The following is an 18490-nucleotide window of genomic DNA, read 5'->3' as shown; positions in this document are numbered from 1 at the left end:
ATCATGCAGGAGGTTTCACTCTGCTGGCCAACAGAGCAATGCCATGTCTGCTGCCAGTGCACTGTGGCAGTAGCCCATCCATTGGGAGAGGTTCTAGGCATATGTAGCTTGCTGCTCTCAGACACAATCTCTGGGTCTTATCAGAGCTCTGCAATCTGGAAGCTGTCTTGCCTGTTGCCCAGCATGGCGCTGTTGGGGGCTTGAAGTGTGCCAGAGATTTACAGGAACCTTTGCTTCCATTAACAGGCCTCCCAGTGAGCCAGGCCAAGGAGACGGATCACCCCACCAGTGCTGGCCTTACGAGTGCCGAAGCCCTGAAGGATGGCTTTGGAAAGGTGAGGGATAAGGACAGGGATGAGCAGACTTCCTTTCCAGTGACTGTTTAGTGCTTGGCCCAAAATGTCCCTGAAAATCATAATCTTCCACTCTTGGGGGAAGAATCTCTGGGGATTCTCTTGGGAATATATTTGACAGCTACAGAGCAATTGCTTGGCTATTTCCAGTGGTGGCAAGGTCACTGGTTTGGAGATGGTGCTAAGGTCATGCCAGAAGCATTCTTTTTGTGCAAAGGCCCTTGTAGGGAAGTTCTGAATGGCAGAGCAAGCTACACATCAGTGAATGTGGGCAAAGTGCATCCTGGGAAGCACAGAAGCAAGGATTCTAATGCTGAGTGTAAGCAAGGCTGCAAAATAAAATGGGAGAATTTGATTTTTCCTGGTTACTTTTCTTGCTGTATCTCACAGCCCTCTCATTCTCAATTTTTCCGCGCACTAACATCAATGTTTCTGCAACTTGTTTTCACGTGACTCCTCTTTTTGGCCTCACGGTCTCCAAGAGCAGCTGAGTCCTTCAGAAGCCAGAAGTGAGAAACAGCTGCAATTCCTGGCCATGAGTGTTAAGCAACAGCTACTTACCCCTCCTTGCTGCGTATTGCACATGGTTTTTATTCTCCTGCCATGGCCTGTAGGAAGGGAACTGCCTGCTCACTGGTCACGTGGGCTCTTCATCTGTCTTGGAGCACTCCTGTGATTTTCTTGCTTCAAGCAGGGCCTCTTGACATAGGCTGAGAAACAGTACTTTGGAGCAGTGGGAAGTTATGGCAATAAAGTGTTCCACCTCACTGTGTGTAATTGCCAAGGTGAGGACGGGAGGCATTCTTCAGAAACCATTGGAATGTACATGGAGCTGCATCAAGGACTGTGGAACTCTATGGACTCTGTGCTCCTGATGAGATGTTGTGTCTGGTTTGTGTGTCTCTGCTTACAGTCTGTGATGCATTCCCATTGCATGTAGGTCCGTGCTGCATTGGGCATGTTGGCTCAAAGGAACTTAGAGCGGAAGCCAATGGAACTTTTGGAGAAAGAGATCAAGACAAAGAGTGAAAAGGAAACGTCCTTGCAGCTGCCTCCACAGACAGTTGACCCCGGGGATGCAGCTGCAGCAAGTAAGTGGTTGCTACACCTGTGGTCCTTTCTGATCACTTGCTTGCCCTCTGCACAGTGTTGCCCTCAGACTGGGGGGCTGTTACACTTGCATCTGAGTGGGAGTTTGCATAGGATGTATTTCCGGTCCCCAAAGAAAAATGGAGAGGCATGAAGTGTCTTGCCCATGGCCTCACTGAGTCCGTAACAGAATATCAGCTTCCCACCTTCCCCTCTGAAGTCCTTCAGAGTGTAAAATTCTGTCTTGCAAAGTACACTGAGGCTTCAGACTCTCTCCTGGATAGCAGCCTCCAGGAAAAGCGGGTCCAAAAGAATGCTTTTCAACCAAGGTGCAACCTGGAAGAAACAAAATTCAACTCCTTCTAATGAAAACCCCAGAGACCCTTCTCCCACCACTCCCTGCTGAGGAGCTGTGTGAGAGATTGGTTACGTGAAAAGGGACATATAGATTCAGGATATACAGATTCTTTGCAGCTTACTGATCTGAGAAGCTGGCTACGTGAGAACGGGCACATAGACCCTTGCAGCTAGCTGAGCAAGGTCTCATAAGACAATGCACAACACATCCTGTGTAACAACTGAAGTTACAGAATATTACATGTATCTTGCTCAGTAACTGAACCACCATTGAGGCTTACTGCTGAACTATGGGTTTATTTGCAGAGCCAGCAAGGTTAGGTTTTGGCAGTATAAACAATAGACATCTGTGGTTAGAAGGCCAGGGAAAAAAGCAGAACTGCTGACCACGAAAGGGGGTCTACGGAGGGGTTTAGAATCAGCTTAGTCGATGCGCCACTACGAATATGCATAGAGCCTATTATTGTTAGTATATAAGGAGTTTTGGTACAACCAATAAATCGGATTCCTGCTGATCACTCATATTGAGCGTCTGGGTTTCCCCTCTATCGCGACAGAGCTGGCGCTGTAGAGCTGTGCTGAAGCCCCGAGCCAGTGCTTCTGTTGTAGCCCCAGGAGCAAGCAGCGTTGCCGACTGAATCCGGGCTGAGGGGCTCTGACTGCAGTGCTGTGTGCGCTGCCCCAGGGCAGCAGCAGGGACCTCAGGAGGCAGCACTCAGCCCGAGGGCATCACGCAAGGTTATCTGCGCTTTCTTTTGGTAACTTCCCCAGCCAGCCTCTGAAACAGGAAAACAAAAGCAAAGCAATACTGGGGTTTCCTTGTTTCTTCGGGGAAGCATCACTGCAATTTGGTTTTAAACCAGAAGAGGGTAGATTTTGATTATATATTAGGAAGAATTTTTTTATAATGAAGGGGATGAAACACTGGAAGAGTTTGCCCCGAGAAGCTGTTGTTGATCGATCCTTGAAGGTGTTCAAGGCCATGTTAGATGGGGCCCTGAGGAAGCTGCTCGTGCTGAAGATGTCCCTGCTCGTGGGGGCTGGACTAGATGGTGGTTAAAGGTGCCTTCCCACATAAACTCTTCTAGGAGTCTGTGATCACTTTCCCATGGTACTGTGCCACTGTTATACTTGAAGTTCTTTGGGATAACAAAGAGATGTTACCCAGCTCCAGCAAGTTTTCTGGGCCTTTCCATTGTCACCCTCCACTTCCAAGCTCCTCTTTGGTCCCTGCAGGCTTTAGCCTACCGCCTGTCAATGGCACAGCTTCCAGTGTGCCGAGGAAACACCCTGGTAGTGCCTTGAAGAAGAAGGTCTTGAGGAAGCAGGACAACGTGCCCTTACTGCCCAAGAAGCCCATCATCCATGGAGACGGCAGCTTCCCACGCAACTCCTCAGGTAAGCCTGCTCCACAGCAGCTTTTTCCCGCACCGGTTTTCCTTGCACAAGGAGCACAAACCACCTCCTGCCTCAGCCACCACAGCTGGGATCTTGGGTTCATAGCCTGTGCTGAGAATGAGCAGCAAATCTACTCTTGAGTTACTCCAGCTCGGCAGAACTGGAGCAGTTGGTTCTTATTGATCCATTGGAAAGCTGAGCTGCATAAAGTAGTGGTAAAGACCTAAGCTCTGGCTTTTGCCCATCCTGATAGAGCAAACTACAGCACTGGTGCCAGGAGGCAGCTGTAACTGCAGGGATGAGCTCGGGGCAGTCTGGCAGGGTGTGCTCACTGTGCACCTACGAGTACCACCACGATCAATTGTCCACTCTCCATCTTGGCCCTCTGCCTGTGCTGCTGTCCGGCTCTGCAGCCAGCTTTCCTGCTCTCCCAGCAAGGGTTGTCTCTGCATGGCAGTCAGCCACTTGGTGCAGCCGTGCTGCTGCTCCCAGAAGTGCCCAATGGCTTCTCGCCGCTGCCATCCCACGGCCTGCAATGCCAAGAGGGAACAAGCAGCGCCTCCTGTGTCACCCCACCCAAATACAGCGGCCTGTGTAGCAGGTGACAGCCAGGAGGGGCTGCCTGGTGCTCCCAGGCTGTTTGCTGCCTGCAGTGAATACACAGCACATAGTCCCTAGTGGCTCTTGCCTCTCCTGTGAGGGCAGCCTGCCTGTGCTATGATCCTGAGTAGGGTGAGAGAAGAAGAAGGGAGCTAGGAATGATACTTTGAGTGCTCTTTTCTAGTCATGCTACTTCCATGCTCACAATTGACCAGAACTAGCCTGACGTGGCTCCCCATTCCTATTGAATATAGATGTGTACATCCACATCCTTCTGCAGTGACACCACTGATGGCAGTGACAGGGGTACATCAGTGACAGCCAGATTAGCTCCCATCTGAATATTTTTGATGTTATGCTCCCTCCATACTGTGTGAGAACATGCAGGGTAGCACAAAACTTCTACAGAGTCTAGAGCAGTTCATCTAGATTCTGTGCAATGTTTAAACTCCATCATTTGAGACAGCTCAGATGTTTCCATGTGCACATTAGAAAACGACCTGTTGAGTGCATGACATGAAATTGATGATCAACAGTCCTTTTGATGACCAATGGATTTCTTAAGAGATGCATTTATCATCTGAATTTTCTCATACCTTGTAAACTGACTACCAAGAGAGTTCATCTGCCAACAATTTGCATCTGTATTTACGTATTCCTATCATCAATTTGCATTTGGAAGGCTTTTTTATCAACCATCTGGACTAGAGATTCCATTTTTCCACAAGAGAAAGCTTAGGCTTGCACAGTGTGCACACAAGTCCATTTGATGACAAACAAATTTCACCTCAGCATCTTTGAAATACAGCCAGTGTGTACTTTACTGAAATAGTAAAGATTCATGATGCTTAGAAAGAACAAAATCCATGAACTACTCCCTTCCCAAGAGCAGGCTGAAATGTAAGTGCACTCAGCTGCCCTCTGTCTAGAATATTTGAAGTCAATGGGAACAGAGGCGCTGTGAGGTGTGAAGGGTCAGGTATCGCTGTTCCCTGGTAGCTGCTCTGAGGGGATTCAGCCGGGCCCAGCAGGACTCGCTTGTTCAGGCTCGGCTTGGTGCTGTCACGAGGCAGCTGCAGGTCTTTCCTCAGGGAGTTGCAGAGTGCCTCTGTCCTCAGGGCTCGGGGAAATCAGGGTGCTGAGACAGGAGAGGCAGCTGAGGGGTCCCTCGTGGGGAGCAAGTCCTGCTGGTGGGCACTGTCTCACAGGGAGTGGGAGCTCTGCGGCCTCAGGAACGTGCCGCTGGCTGTGGTACCTGTGGCACTTGGGAGCTGGCGCTGTGTGGGCAATTGTCAGGTTGAGCCAAGGAACTGTGCCCAGATGGAGGGGCTGGGAGAAAGCAAGGAGCCAGAGAGCAGGGAATTCTCTGAGCCAGTGCCAGTTTGTACCTCATGGAAGCCTGGCTGGGAGATGGGGCTGCAGGCCGCTCCATGGCGGGGTGCCTTGCCCGGGGCTGCAGCGCTCATGGCTGACCCTCTCCTTACAGTGACCCCGCAGACGGCCACTGGTGCCGAGCGCCGAGAGGAGCCGCTCCGTGGGAAGGGGCAGAAAGACGGAGCCTCTTTGGAGCCACAGCAGTCCTTGCTCGAGGCACTCTCCTTGCTCAGCAGCGATGACTGGTAAGAAAGGCCCCGTTCACTCTGTCTCCCTCTTAGCGTTATGTGGAAGGTATCTTTTCAGCTTTATACCGGCTAGCGCTTGTATTTCAATGCCTTAGAAAGCCTCGAGCAGCCTTGAGAGGTAGCAAGGGCGATCTAGCACTTTAGTAGCTCTAAAATCGGTACCTGAATCAGCTGCAGAGCAAATACCATCAGCAGAAGCAAAGAGGGAGAAATATAGCTCCCTGCTCGCTCAATTCCCTGCAGTTAGAAGCTTTCAAATGAGACAGACGACCAGAGATGTTCACAGGAAAGTAGCTGAGCTGAGAGAGGGCGTTTGCCTCCCCTCGACCATCTTTATTAGGAGAAGGGGAAAGGGGAGGACTGGGGGCGGACCCGGGGTGAGCAGCCAATCAGACACTGCTGAAGAGTCTGAGTTACATTTGGCTTTGCCCGCGCTTGGAACAAAGGAGCTCAGAGCACATGTCTTTGGGAGGGGGGAGGGGAAGATCAGAACAGGCAGCAACAATTCCCTATTTTTTTTTCTTTAAAGCTGGGTTGTAACTCTTAGTAACTTAAAAGTGCATAGAACAGTAACAAAACAACAGTGCAAAATATAATTGTAATCTATCGTCCCTACAACTCGGCAGTACCTAGGATGCCTTTAAACTAGTTCCCCAATCAAAACTCAGGGGTTTAGTCAGGACATCTATGGTATGGAGTATCAGGACAAAGATTTACAAAATACAGTGCAAAAACCTGAGTGCAAAACAGTGCAACTTAACTTAAGGGATTAACATAAAGATCTGCAGTAGGGGGTTTACATGAAGGTGCAAAATCAGGATTCTTTTTACGGCGTCTCTTCCAGGAGGCAGTTTTAACCTCCTTAACTTTTGAGGAAGTGACATAAGGTTTTACCCACTTGCCTGGGATCCATCTCAGTCCTTGAGGAGTAGATACACTGGCATACCCACGTCCCCAAGTTACAAGTTTGTACGGTCCTTGGATTTTTTGAGTCTCTGGGTCCTGGATCAGGACTTCTGGATTTTCCTGCAGTTTCTGTCTCCTGGTGTTCTGGAAATGACGATAGATGGGAGGGTTTGGATCCTCAAAGGTGCCATTCAGGAAGTTTATGGTAAACAGTGCTTTGCTGAGTCTGAGGACAGGTGAGTTGAGTTTGGTGGTCCCTGATTGTTGTAGCAGCATTCGTTTGAGGGTTTGATGGGCACGTTCAACAATGCCTTGTCCAGCTGGGGAATGAGGAATACCTGTAACATGTCGAAATCCCCACTGCTGACGAAAGTTTTTAAACTCCTGGGAGGTGTAGGCAGGTCCATTATCAGTTTTTATCTCCTCAGGTATACCGAGCACAGCAAAAGCTTGGACAAGATGTTTTTCAACATCCTTAGCCTTTTCACCTGCATGTGCAGAGGCATACATAGCACCAGAGAAGGTATCAATAGAAACATGAACGTATTTTAATCTCCCAAATTCAGGGAAATGTGTGACGTCCATTTGCCACACTTCACCGCTATTAATGCCTCTGGGATTGACCCCCATGCCCAGTGATGGAAGCTGTAGCTTCTGGCAGTTGGGACATGTTGCCACTATTGCTTTTGCCTGTGTCCGCGACAGATGGAACGTGCGGATAAGAGCAGGAATATTTTGATGGTACATGGCATGGCTCAATTTTGCTTGTTCAAAAACTTGGGGGAGCTTTGGTAAGTTGGCTGATAGAACTATGTCTGCTGGCATAGCCAGAGCACCAGCTCTATGATTACCTTCCACAATAAATCCTGGCAGGTTTGTATGTGATCTCACATGCATGACAAAATAGGGATGCTCTCTGTGGGAAACCAGATAAATTAATTTTGAGAGTAAATCATAAATTTTCTTGTTTGAGATTTCTTTTAGGAGAGCATGCTCAGCTCTAACAGTTACTGCAGCTACATATGCTGAGTCTGTGACCAAATTAAAGGGTTCTTTGAACCTCTCAAATGCTCTAACAACAGCTGCTAATTCAGCTACTTGTGGTGACCCCTGGATTACCTCGATGTCAGATTCCGACTTTTGCGTCTTTGGATTTTTCCATGTGACCACGGACTTTTTACTTTTTCCTGAGGCATCAGTAAAAACGGTAATCGCATCGAGGGGTTTTCTACTTTGAATCTCTCGAGGGATGAAAGAGAATGGCAGATTAAACATGTCATGTTTTGGGTAATGATTTGAGATTTGGCCTGAGTAACTATCTAATGCAAATTGTAAATTTATATTATTTTGGAGCAGGTGATCTAATGCGTCAGTTGTTACAGGTAAATAGATGCATGCAAAGTCACATCCTGCCAGGGTGCGGAGCCTTGCTCTACCCTTCATGATAATTTTTGCCATTAGTTCTTGTGGCTGTGTGATGGTTTTAGGAGGTTGGAGTGGAAGGAATACCCATTCAATTATGATGAGGGGTTCCTTCTGCTCTTTGTCCCACTGAAATATGAGGCCATGAAAGCGTGGTACCTTCCCTAGAATGACAAGCTTAAAGGGTAGGGAGGGCTGATACCTGTGCGCTTGTCTGGTGGAAATGAGCTCTTGTATCTTTTTGAGAGACTGCCTTGCCTCTTCTGTCAGGGATCTAGGGGATGCTGGACCGCCTTCCCCTTTTACTAGGTTTGCAATAGGAGCTACATCCTCTGTGGTGAGTCCTAACCAGGACCTTAAATACTTCAGTGTCCCACAGATCTGTTGCACTTCCTCTGGTGTTTTTGGGTTATTATTAATGGTGACAGGTGTTGGGGTGATAGAGGTTTCTGTGATTTTGAGTCCGAGGTATTTCCAAGGGCTTGTTCTCTGCATTTTTTCAGGTTGTAATTCAAAGCCCTTGGCCTCTAGGGCCTCAACCACCATGTTAAGTGTCTGCTCGAGATACTGATTACTGGGAGCACACACCAGCACATCATCCATGTAATGCAGGATGATGGCTTTCTCTGCTTTGGCACGGATGGGAGATAGAATTTTAGCAACATACTCTTGGCAGATAGTTGGGGAATTTTTCATACCTTGGGGAAGCACAAGCCAATGATAATGTTCCATGGGAGTTTCACGATTAAGAGATGGTACAGAAAATGCAAATCGGGGGGCATCTGCAGGGTGGAGTGGAATATGAAAGAAGCAATCTTTAATGTCAAGAACAGCTAAATGCCAATGTTGTGGGAGCATTGAAGGTGATGGCATACCTGGTTGAAGGGGTCCCATGTCTTCAATAACCTTATTAACTTCTCTAAGATCTTGGAGTAGCCTATACTTGTTCTTTCCCGGTTTTTGTATTACAAACACGGGTGTGTTCCATGGGCTGTTAGTTGGAACTATATTTCCTTTAGCCAATTGTTCAGCTACTAATGTTTTGAGTGCTTCTAAGTTTTCTTTTTTTAGCGACCACTGGTTAACCCACACGGGTTCATCTGTTTTCCAAGTTAATTTATGTGGATGGCACTCTGCTTCAGTGGCCTGCAAGGGAAAATTTTGATGTCTAGGCGTGATATCAATTTTTGTTCCCCACTGAGACATGGCATCCCTTCCCCACAGGGTGAATTTGGTGTCTAGGACATACGGACGAAGTGTCGCTATTTGTCCTTCAGGGCCTTCAATTTGGATGGTGTGTTTGGACTGCTTTGCAATTTGGGTACCTCCAATCCCTTGTATGATGCCCTGAGATTGCAATTCCCATTGCGTAGGCCACTTATCAAATGGAATGACAGACACATCAGCACCTGTGTCTAACATTCCCATTATACTGATTTTATGTGATTTGTAACGGAGCTTACATTCTATTACAGGTTTGTCGTTTCCCAAAAACTCAGTCCAACAGATGGCTGGGATATGACCATCTGTGGGCAGTGGAAAGGCCTGTGCAATGACTTGACCTTTAGGCATAAAGTACGGTGGGTATATACATTGTACCATTAGGTTAGAACACCCGTTCTGATCCACTTTCATGAGTGTGGGTGTAACCTCTATCCCAGCAGGTGTTTCTGAGTGTCCCCAATAACAAAAAGGTATGTAAATTCTGGCATGTGGTCCACATTCTGGAATGAAATGGGTATTACAGTCTGTTTGTTGTTGTTGAAATGGTGTGCTTTATCACAGGTTACCTTAAACCTGAGTCCAGAAGTCCAGGTTGCTTTGTCTGCAGCCCTATTTATGTCTGAACGCGGAGCTGTTAGGACGCGTTGAGTCGCTAGTTTCCCTGCTGTTGACCTGGGGAAACAGTCTTTGGAGAGTTTTTATCAGCAGTTATAATTGCTCTGCAATTGTGAGCTACATGTCCCTTTTTCTGACAACGATAGCATACAAAGTTACCGCGCGATTGAGTTTCTCCTGTACCTGTAACATTCTCCACAACCTCCCCAACCATCCCCACTTTTTTCAAAAAGGGAGCAGCTGTGTTCAGCTGCACCTTCTTCGTACAGACTTCGAGGATGGATTCAACAGTAGGAGGAGGATGCAGTGGGAGAGTGAGAATGACTTGTTTGCAAGCATCATTTGTATTAACTTGGAGAAGTTCGAGTAGGAGTGCTTGTTGGAGGTCAGGATTAGGGACCTGGGAAGAGACAGCTTTGTACAAACGGTTATAAAAGTGAATAATATTTTCATTTGGCGATTGCTTGATGGTGGTATAATGAGAATTAGGAGTTTGAGATGGTAATAATGTTAAGGCCTTTTCAGCAGCACGTGTGATTTCAGTAAGAACTGGACGAGGGATAAGCATTGCTTGTTTTTGAGGATTTGCCATATTATTGTCACCAGATAAAAGGTCTAATGTGATATAATTGTTTTCAAAATCCAGGTAATTATCTGGAGTTTGCCACAAAATTTTTAATAAATCAGATAAAATTATTTTCCATTGCTTTTTCCACACCATAAAATCACCAGGTGTGAGAAGAGTTTGCATTAATGTAAGTAAATCATGAGGTACAAGTAAGTGAGTTGCAAAAGTAGCACTTAAAAGGCTCTTAAAATAATTACTATGCATTCCAAACTCCTTAATTGCCTTGCACAAATCCTTAATATCAGAATAAGAAAGGGGTTTCCAGTCAGGGTTAGCTCCATTGCTAGTACAAGAGAGTGTAGTAGAAGCAGTTGGAGTTACTTCCTGGTAGCCATGGGTTCCCGGATTCAGAGGGGCAGTCACAGGATTGTGGGAACCTGGGGCGGGACAATGGGAGGCAGGGGCGGGGAGTGGAGGGGCAGGGGCGGGGAGTGGAGGGGCAGGGGCGGGGAATGGAGGCGGGGACACGGCCGGAGGAGGGGAGGGGTCGGGGGCGGGGTTGTGGGAGGCAGGGGCGGTACTTGAGCCATGGGCGGGAACAGAGGGAGGGGTGAAACACGACACTGTGGGGGCGGGGTCGGAGGCGGGGTCAGGGTGTGACGCAGGAGTGGGAGGGGATGGGGGCAAGAAGGGATTTGTGGGATGGGGAGAAAGGGATTGTGGGAGGTGTAGTTTGGAGAGGAAGGAACATTGCGTCCGCCATTACTGGAGACAAACAAACTCGGAGAAACGCGGTTGGGGGGAGGGGATTTTTCCCAGGCTGCGAGCACATGGCAATGGCTGTCCCTGGGAACAAAGAGATCAGGGGAGAAGGGGTTTTTACGCGCGCTTGAAACATGAGGGCTAGAAACTGGGGAAAAGGGAGTGGAGAAGAGGGGTTGGGAAGGTCCTGGGATGGGCTCCGGATTCCCATCCAAGGCAGGGTGCTGAGGAAACACGGGTGAGCCAGGAGGACGATAGCTCTCCTGTGCTGAGAAGCAGTCTGCTCTAGCTGTGTTTTCCAGCGTAGGGGAAGAGGGGTCCGGGACACAGGGGTTGGAAGAGGGTATAAGGGAATTAACAGGGGGGTTTTGCAGTGGCTTTTCATGTACTGCCTTTTTCTCCGGTAAAGTATAACTTAGTAACAGGAGAGGAAAGAATTTTGAAACTGTTTCATCTCCTGCACGCCTCAGAGAGGAGAGTTTTCTCCCCACCTTATCCCAAAATTCAGCAGATCTTATGTCTTCGGAGGTCAGATTAGGAAAGTACTGAAAAAGCCATTGTACAAAAGATTGAACTAGATTTTTAGGGTATTTATGCCCAGTTAAAGAAAGGTAACTTTGAACTTGGTGGTATATTTCTCTATGGTGTGCAGAAACTTCAGATCCCATTATGAATGCACACCAAACCTCAACCCCTTACTCACCAAAAAGGAGGAAAAAAAGAGAGAAAGTTTACACCGGCACCAGCTTAAGACAGGAGCCCCTAAACCAGCAGGGAAATACTCACCAGAATTCTGGATTTATCACAGGAAAGCAGGTCTGGAGAAAAAAAACCGCTAGAAGGGTCTTCTGCTTTCCAGCCGTTCCCTCGCCACATGGCGTGGGGGAGGGCACAGGCTGAGGCTCTGGGCTCGATGTTACACAAAAAGTAACACCGCGCCACACAGAGCTGGCACAGCAGGACGTGCAGAGCTAACTCCAGCAGACACACAGCTGCCGCGACACCCTGAAAGTCTCTCAGAACCGGAGTCCAGAGATAGCACGTTGGGAGCCAAATGTGGAAGGTATCTTTTCAGCTTTATACCGGCTAGCGCTTGTATTTCAATGCCTTAGAAAGCCTCGAGCAGCCTTGAGAGGTAGCAAGGGCGATCTAGCACTTTAGTAGCTCTAGAATCGGTACCTGAATCAGCTGCAGAGCAAATGCCATCAGCAGAAGCAAAGAGGGAGAAATATAGCTCCCTGCTCGCTCAATTCCCTGCAGTTAGAAGCTTTCAAATGAGACAGACGACCAGAGATGTTCACAGGAAAGTAGCTGAGCTGAGAGAGGGCGTTTGCCTCCCCTCAACCATCTTTATTAGGAGAAGGGGAAAGGGGAGGACTGGGGGCGGACCCGGGGTGAGCGGCCAATCAGACACTGCTGAAGAGTCTGAGTTACATTTGGCTTTGCCCGCGCTTGGAACAAAGGAGCTCGGAGCACATGTCTTTGGGAGGGGGGAGGGGAAGCTCAGAACAGGCAGCAACAGCGTTAAGGTAGGTTAGGAGAGCATCTTGCTAGTGCCTCTGAGCCCCAACAGCCCAGAGGGCCGAGGGGCACCAGTGAAACCACTCCAGAGCAGAGAGAGGATAAAGATTTGAGAGCAGCCTTTTCTTGGCCTTGGTCTGCAGCAGTGCTCCAGCTGCAGCAGGTCCGTGCTGTTTCCTCGCTTTGCCTGCTGCTCTGTGGAGCTGCAAAGGATATCTTGAGGGAAGAGAGAAAGCTGTGGGACAAGATGGTTTGCTGGCTGAAGCCAGAAGCAGGATGGCAGCAGTTTGGAGTGTAGAGATTTGGGTGCCTCGGGGCCCAGTGGGACTGAGTAAGATTTGTCTCTGGCCCCACTGCTGGCAGCAGATGCAGGAGTCAGGGTCTGCCTGTGACCTTCCGCATGTGAGTCCCAGGAGCAGCTACAGGGAGTTCTTCTTTCTGAGAAATGCACTGAGTTGTGCTATAGAGTCACTCAGCCTGTCATTAGTCCTGAGGGGCTCATGGCAGAAGAGAAGGAAAAAGAAATAAAATCCTCTAGGAATCTTGCACTTTTGCAAGTCAACTGTTTCCTTCTCACTGCTTCATATGGGCCTGAGATGTTTTGTCAATACTCACAATGTGTCCCAAACTTAGACACAGACAGAAGGAGGCCTGTAGAGGCCCAGAGGTGATAACCCCACAAATGTTAGGTGATATTGGTTGTCTTTTTGATGTCTGGGTTATCATTTACTCACTGCTGGATGCTTCATTCACCCTGGGATAAGGACTCCATTCACCCTGGGATAAGCATGAAAAATCTGCAGTGATGCATCTCCTTGTGCAGTCGCCTTTGCTCTGCCCTTTCTCTTCTGCTTTCTCTTCCCCATTTCTGTTTGGTGCCCTGTGAAGTGCAGAGAGCTTCTGCAGCTGTGGGGGGGTCCGGGTGACACTCAGGGATGCCCGTGGCATCAGCCGCCAGCCCTGCGCTGCAGCCCCGATGCATCACGCGCCTTCCTGTAGCTCAGGTCCTGCACAAAGCAAGTGCTGAGAGAGGGAGATGTTTGCACCTTGTAAATAACATGTTGCTGTTGTTTTAGGTAGGGGCTTTTGGGAAAAGCCAGACTTTCAGCTGTTCTTGCCCTGGTGTGGAATCTTCTGGGGCATCCTGCTGCTTTCCTGGGGAATGTGTGAGGTGGAGTGGAGTGGGTGACAGACAGGCCTAGATTGCAGAGTGGAAACTCAGCTACAGAGTGCCAGTGCAGACTCTCACTGCTGAACTGCCTGCTGGGGCTGGCAAAGAAGGAAAATGCCCCAGACACAGCCCAATGGGACTGTGTCTCAGGGACAGGTACAGGGAGGTGACAAGAAACAGCAGCATGGCACGGTCTCACAGCCTCCAGGAAGCACTGACATTGGGACTTCATGTGCCAGAGACTTCGGAAAGGCTGTCTTGTTAAATAGCCACAAATGAAGAAGACTCTGAAAGCCCTCTATTTGCCTCTTGGATTTGTGTATGCTTTGGACAGCCACAGCAACCTGTGGCAGCGAGTTCCACGATCTCATCAAGTACTGCTTGAAAAGCACCTCCCTTTGTTTGACTGAGCCGCCAGCCTGGTAAATTCAGAGGGTGCTGCCTAGTTCTTGGGTGGAGAGAAAGTCACTCTTTTTGGTACTTGCCTTTCAGGGAGCTGAAGGAGAAGGGACTCTTCAGCATCAAACACCTGGCTGAGTCCCACTCAGAAGTCCTTCTTTGTAGACTTCGTGAGGTTTGCTTGGCACTTACCAACGAGGTAAGAACATTGTTCTGAATCGTCCTCCGTGCTTCATACACGGTGTGTAGAGTAGATATGTGCTTGTTCATCTCCCTGTGTGCTCAGGGACTGCCTTCATTTCTGTTTCTAGACCCTATCTTTCTCATGTCTGTCAGCTCTCTATAGGATCTGTGTGCACATGTAGCTCTATTTACTGGTAGGTTGGGCATCTGACACGCTCCTCTTGGAGCGAGCTGCCATTATAATGCAACGTGCAAATGCAGAAGCAGAGACACTAATTATGTTATTTGCTGCAGTCCAAATCTCTGCCCAAGCTGTAATTCAACACTGCCAATTAGTCTGTAGACTTGAGCCTGTGTTTTCTGTTTCCTGGCTGAGGGCTTCAACTGCTGCTGTTGCTTTTTCAAACAGGAGCAAATGACTCTTTTGTCTTTATGACTTGTGCCTTTATGGCTTGAGAGCAGCCCTTGCTTTAATTTGTTTCTTTGTTTTTTGAATAAAAGGGCCTAAAACCAAAGCAGTGGACATTCCAGAAGTGTTAAGTAGAACACTTTAAGTTAAAGAATATGTTTTAGGCCTGCAGGAAGCAGGCCTGAGGCCTAGCACAAGTAGGTGCCAGAGTTAAGTGCCTTTCTGTGCTTGTGCTCTTCTGCTCTGCCTGTGCTTTTGTGTTCCCCTGGACACAGCGGGAAGTGTTGTCATTTCCTGGGACCTTTGTCTAAGGCAACTGGTTTTCTTTTCAAGGTGATTCCTATGTTTCCCCTCATGACTTCCCCAGGTGACCAACCTTCGCTCAAAGGTGTCTTACTCTGCAATCGTCACTCTTGGAGAGCTCTTTGTGACCTTGCAGAAGGACATGGACTCGGAGGTGGATGAGGTTGCTCGGGTCCTTCTCCAGATGGTGTGGAACTCCCCAGAGTTTGTTCAGAAAGCAGCCAGTCACACCCTGGGAGTCATGGTGGAGCATGTGACTCCTGCACGAGCAATGACTGCTCTCATGGACAGTGGAGTCCAGTAGGTTCTTCTTCTCTTAGTGATATTCTTCACCTTCTATTGTGTGGGGGGGAGAAGGGCTGAGAGAGAGAATGGGAATGGTGGGAGGGAAGGGTCCTGTATCCTGCATCTTCTGTGAACTCAGTGACTTGATTCTCCAATCAACCTCACTTCTTTCCTCTTGTCACCTATTTCTGCCCTCGTGCAGCCCTTTAGTTGACAGAATCACAGAGCTGTAGAATATGCTGAGTTGGAAGGGGCCCATCAGGATCATTGAGTCCAGCTCCTGGCCTTGCACAGAACAAACACGCCAAGGGTCACACCATGTGCCTGAGAGCGTTGTCCAAAGGCTTCCTGAACTCTCTCAGGCTTGGTGCTGTGACCAGTGCCCTGGGGAGCCTGTTCCAGTGCCCAGCCACCCTCTGGGTGAAAAACTTTTTCCTGATATCCAACCTCAACCTCCCCTGACTCAGCTTGCTGCTGCTTCCTGGAGTTCTCCCAGTCTGTCCGAGTTGCCTAGATGTGGTGAATGGTGGGCAAGTGAAAGTGCCTGCAAAGGCTAAGGATAGAGCCCTGTGGTTTTGTGGGAAGAGGGACAATTGCAACTGCAGCTGTGAGCGCTCTTTGATATTTCACAGCCCTAACCACAGAGGCCTTGGGAAAAACCATGCATCCTCATTATGCCATTCACTTGAGAAGTAAGGAGGGTTCTTGCTGGGGCATGGAGCACATGGGGGAGAACGCGCTGGGTGTGGCACAGCCTGCACAGCAGGTGCAGCTCCTGCCAAGAGGAGTCTTGTAGGACTGTCCTGGCCTTAGAGCCCCACTTGCTATTCACACTGATGTCTCATGTTAGCCTTGAGATGATGAATCACTGTACAGGCACCTTCACAGGCCGACTGCCATGGGACAGCTGAAGCAGGTGCTGCCTTAAGTGTTGGTGCTGGGCCTGATAGTCCCCAAGAGACACTGTCTAGAACAGGACAAGCTGGCTAAACTGACTGCCACCCGTTCCTCAGCTTTGGAAAAGGGGGAAACATTCAGATGTATCTCTTGCCAAGCCTCACAGAAGAAACTGGCTGCATTGCTGGATATTCTTCGACTTCATGTCCCACAGCGTGTTTTCCCTGCATTTGTTTCTTTCCCAAGGTCTGCAGATTTGGGGGTAAATGGGTGGAAATATCCTCAATCCTGCTGCGGCTCTCTGTGTAGTGGCTGGCCCCTGATGGGTCAGCCTGGGTTGTCTTTAATTTCCCTCTTTCTCAGAGTGAATTTGGGGAAAGACGTTGAGTATCAGATAGTGCAGGGAGACTGAATTCCTCGCTCTTGCTTGCAGGCAGTCCTTCTGTACAGTGCTAACTTTGTGTTTCTCTGCGGACAGAACCTTCTACAGGTGTCCCAAGTGTCAGGGAGAACCCAGGCCTCCTTCCCCCAGCAATGACAGGGAGCATGCTCTGGCCAAGGCCTGCGCTGTGTCCCCCTGCTCCCTGTGCCCCAGTGTCCGCTCTCTTCTTCCCAGGAGCCGCCACGTCCAGGTGCGGAAGTGCGCGGCCCAACTCCTCCTGTCCTTGATGGAGAAAACTGGAGTCACGAAGCTCGCAGGAACGCCCAGGGCTGAGAGGCTGGCGCACGCGGCAGGGACGCTTGCTCAGGACTGTCACGAGGACACAAGGTAATGATCTTCATTTCACCTCCTAAAACAGGAAAACTGTTGGGTGTCTGGCTGTAAAGGGCAAAACCACAAAAGAGTGGAAGCTAAAGGAAATACCAAGTTCCCTCACTGTGTGGATGAGGTTCACAGAGTCACGGAATACGCTGAATTGGAAGGGACCCATCAGGGTCATCGAGTCCAGCTCCTGCCTGTGTGCAGGGCCCCCCAAGAGTCACTCCATGTGCCCGAGAGCATTGTCCAAAGGCTTCTTGAGCTCTGTCAGGCTTGGTGCTGTGACCACTGCCCTGGCTTGTCTGGGGAAATGACTGTGCTGGGGAACGTGAGGTTGTCCCGCAAGAGGGAGCATTGCCAACTTCCTGGGACTTGAATGATTCCTTCCTGAGATCAAAAGAGCCATCAGATGAGCCAGTCAAACAGTTTTGCTTGGCCTTTAGGTGCACAAGACAAAGCCAAAATGTTGGCTAATGTTCATCACTGAAGGATCGCATACATCTATTTCTCATTAACTTAAGACTTTCCTAGAAATATTCCAGGGGTCTTTAGCCAATGTATTCAGTCTTTCTAAACCTCTTCTGCAGATTTCTATAATGCTCTTATCTGTGGCTGAATGACCTCCAAATTGCTTCTTGAAGAAAACTGTGGTTTCCTAGTGGCAAAATCAACCCAAACCACCAAAAAAAATCCCCTTACTTTGAGGATTCAATTCCCATTAATAGCTGCCAAGAATGCATGAGCAACTAGCTGCCCCTGTGCATACATATGGTATAGAATAATCAAAAGCAAGCATGAGGCATTTGGTCCTGGCTTCCCTGCCAGTTAAAGAAAGGCAAATTACTGTGCAATGGCAGCAAGACACTGCTAATAAGCTCTGACTCAAAGCAGAGGTGTTTCGCTTGTTCCCTGGGATCCTTTGATGCCACAGAAGCGCACCCACAGTTTCAGAGTGAGATTGTATTTTTCTGTTGCCCCACGTTCTCCTCTTGCCTCTTGTGTTCAGCTGACAGCACTGTGCAGTGACAAGTGGAGGTAAATCTCTCTCTTTGCTGAGTAGGTAATGCCTTCTCATGCAGGTATGGCAGCTGCTGAGGTTAAGGTATCAGCTTATTCTGTTAACGCTCCTCCTTTGTTTGTTCACCTTCCTTTCTTTCCTTTCCTTTCCTTCCTTTCCTTCCTTTCCTTGCTCTCCTTCCTTCCTTCCTGTTTTAGGCATTTTGGACAGGAGATGGTGAAAATGATGGTGAATCACCAAAAATTTAAAAGGCTTTTGGAACAATCTCTTTCCACCCGTGACCTGGAAGATATTCTAACAAGAATGAAGAAGAAAGTAAGTGCTTGGTAGGAGAAATGTCTCCTTTGTGCAAGTATTGCCACTGCTGATATGACATCAAACATACCTAATCTTATCTCATTCCTTTTCTGCCAAATCAATTTGCTCCTGGGAATGAACTGTTGATCCGTAGCCTGTTCATCTGCAGAGCACAAAGGAACTGATAATATTAGGGGAAAAGTGGGGTATTGGATATTTTGAATATCGGCCACAAACAGGGAAGGGAAAGAGGAGAAAATGGGTTTACATTTAAGCATAACCCCCCACCCCACTATCCCTACTCTGCCCCCAGTGACGCAATTAAGTGAGA

At 48.7% G+C, this 18490-nt stretch overlaps 1 long non-coding RNA gene across 1 annotated transcript; it reads left to right on the top strand.

The window, feature by feature from the left end:
* Positions 1 to 247: 247 nt before the first annotated feature.
* Positions 248 to 3118, top strand: LOC125323843. The gene is made up of 3 exons (XR_007202674.1): positions 248 to 335; positions 1294 to 1444; positions 3036 to 3118. It is a non-coding gene; the product is annotated as an uncharacterized LOC125323843 (long non-coding RNA).
* The last annotated feature ends 15372 nt before the right edge of the window (positions 3119 to 18490 follow it).

This window comes from Corvus hawaiiensis, chromosome 3, assembly GCF_020740725.1.
Source record: "Corvus hawaiiensis isolate bCorHaw1 chromosome 3, bCorHaw1.pri.cur, whole genome shotgun sequence".
In the NCBI taxonomy this organism is placed as follows: domain Eukaryota; kingdom Metazoa; phylum Chordata; class Aves; order Passeriformes; family Corvidae; genus Corvus; species Corvus hawaiiensis.
Note: the sequence above shows the minus strand (reverse complement) of the source record. Positions and strands in the feature narration are given on the sequence as shown.